This window comes from Mustelus asterias, chromosome 8, assembly GCF_964213995.1.
Source record: "Mustelus asterias chromosome 8, sMusAst1.hap1.1, whole genome shotgun sequence".
Lineage (NCBI taxonomy): Eukaryota > Metazoa > Chordata > Chondrichthyes > Carcharhiniformes > Triakidae > Mustelus > Mustelus asterias.
Genome location: NC_135808.1, coordinates 98,221,662 through 98,224,275, shown reverse-complemented (window position 1 = coordinate 98,224,275; position 2,614 = coordinate 98,221,662). Strand labels below are relative to the sequence as shown.

General features: G+C 43.7%; 1 non-coding gene across 1 annotated transcript; it reads left to right on the top strand.

The window, feature by feature from the left end:
* Positions 1 to 2,100: 2,100 nt before the first annotated feature.
* On the top strand, positions 2,101 to 2,174 carry trnai-aau (transfer RNA isoleucine (anticodon AAU)). Its single transcript has one exon. It is a non-coding gene; the product is annotated as a tRNA-Ile (tRNA).
* The last annotated feature ends 440 nt before the right edge of the window (positions 2,175 to 2,614 follow it).

The following is a 2,614-nucleotide window of genomic DNA, read 5'->3' as shown; positions in this document are numbered from 1 at the left end:
ATTTGAAAAGAAAAGATTGAAAATTTTAAAATCTCGTCATTGCTTTGTCAGGTGTCCATTTAGCTCAATGGGTGTAGGAGTCGTGAGTGAACAGGATTTGGTGAAAGTGGGCAGCAGAATTTTGGATTAGCACAAGTTTACAGAGGCCAGAGGCAGAGGGAGACCAGTCAGAAGTGAGTTGGAATAAGCAAGTCTAGAAGTAACAAAGGCAGAGATGAGGGTTTTAGCAGCAGGTGGGGTGAAGCCAGGCGATGCTATAGAAGGCGGTGGGTTTAATGATGGTGCAAATCTGTGGTGGGAAGTTCATGTCAGGGTCAAATTTGACAAAAAAGTTGCAAACGGTTTTCTTCAGTCTCAGACAGTTGCCAGGGAGAGGGGTGAGATTGGTGGCTAGGGAAGAGAGGATTTGTTTGCTCATCTAGTTTAGGATGTCATGCAAATAATCTGACAGTTTGGAAATAGTGGAAGCATCAACATGAGGTAGACCAGGTTGTCATTAGTATACATGTGGAAAGTTATGCTGTGTTTTCAGATTATATTGTCGAGGTTCAGCATATTGATAAATTTGATAACTTGGCCACAAAAAGGTAGTTGAACACATAGTGATATTCAATCTTCTTATAAAAATACTGAAATACAGTACAGCATGGACTCAGAACTGGAGGCAGCTAGTTACACAGGTTCCTCTTGGTAAGATGAAACTTGTGAAAGCCCATGCTACTGATGACGTCACATGCACATGGTCATACCTACATTCAAATAGGAAGATGTTTACTATAACATTTCTCCCTTTTTAATTTCAATCCCCTTTAAAGAAAGAAACAATGAAACTCATGTCTGAATTATACGTTAGTCTTTCAGGAGCTTTGTAACTACGCTGTGACCTGCGCAGTATCACTAGTGATTCAGTAGACACTGCTGAGGCTTGTTTCAGTGGAGGTGGATTTAGGGCGCAGGAGTGGTTTGAGTATCTTTGCATGAATATTCCTCATCATCTCCTAGAATAGAGTCCACTGGATGACCCTGTACATCAGGAACCATTTCCTGTCGAATGTCCACAGCAGCATTTCCTTCTACTGGGTTTTCTGGAACTTTTGATCTCCCCAAGTCATTGTGTGAGCGATTGTGATCTGGGTGTCTGAGAACAACTCTTCCATTGGTCATTTTCACTACCAAAGATACTGAATCATTTCAGTTGAGAATAACTCCATGCAGTCATCGTTGGTTACTACCAAAATTCCTTACTTAGACACAATCATTCAGGTTGAACTTTCTATCTCTCCTTAGCATGGTAGTCATGTCTCCCTTTCTGCTTTTCCTGTCTCCTTGACATCTGGATGTAGCAGATCCAAGTGATATGTGGCTTCCTACCCACCAGTAATTCAGTTGGTGAGAGTCCTGTTGATGTTTATGGCATGATACGATACTAGAACAGGAAACGTGAGAGCTTGGTTCCCAAAGAATCACCTGCCGTTCTCCTCAATCCTTCTTTCAGTGTCTGAACAGCTCATTTTGCTAAACCATTTGAAGCTGGATGAAAAGGTGCAGTAGACACATGGTGTATTCCATTCCTTTGCATAAACTCTTGGAACAAGTTACTCATCAATATTAGTGTAATTACTTCAATGGGACACATGAGGTTGGCCTCTTGGAGTATGAACTCCCTGGTAGAAGGGGGCCTCACCTGAACATAAAAATGGGAGTTTCAGGTCTTCTGGCTCACCAGATTCTGACTGTGTAGTTGAAGCACTCTCGGAGTGGAACAGAGATTTTAAATAAAGGAAATCTGAAGGGATACCGGCCACTGAGGAGTTATTTCCTTGGCGAAGAGGAAAAAGAACGAGCCTAAGGAATTGCTCGCCAGCAGCCGACTTTGCTTCGGTAAACCATTTTTCTGCATCCCGCCTTTCTTGGGGAAACTGAACTCTTTTGACCCTGCTGTGGAAGACTGGGCCTAATGTGTAGAATGCGTTACTATTTTGCTGGAGCCTTGAGAGGAATCTTTGTATCCTCAAAGGCTACAAGGGAGGCCCCAGAGGATTGGAGAAGAGCCAATGTTGTTCCTTTGTTTAAGAAGGGTAGCAAGGATAATCCAGGGTGGGCCGGTTAGCTCAGATGGTTAGAGCGTGGTGCTAATAATGCCAAGGTCATGGGTTCAATCCCCGTAATGGCCAAACGCGGTTACCTGTGTCTGTGGAGTCTTGGTCTGCACAGGAAACGAGTTCCCTGATTAAGGGAGCTTCACCTGAATATAAAAATGGGAGTTTCAGGTCTTCTGGCACACCGGATTCTGACTGTGTAGTTGAAGCATTCTCGGAGTAGAACAGAGTTTTTAAATAAAGGGAATCTAGTGAAGGGACACCGGCCACTGAGGAGTTATTTCCTCGGCGACGAGGAAAAAGAATGAGCATAAAGGAACTGCTCGCTAACAGCCGACTTTGCTTGGGTAAGCCATTTTCCTGCATCATACCTTTCTTTGGGAAACTGAACTCTTTTGACCCTGCTGTGGAAGACTGGGCCTAATGTGTAGAATGCGTTACTATTTTGCTGGAGCCTTGAGAGGAATCTTTGTATCCTCACTCGCTACAAGGGAGGCCCCAGAGGATTGGAGAAG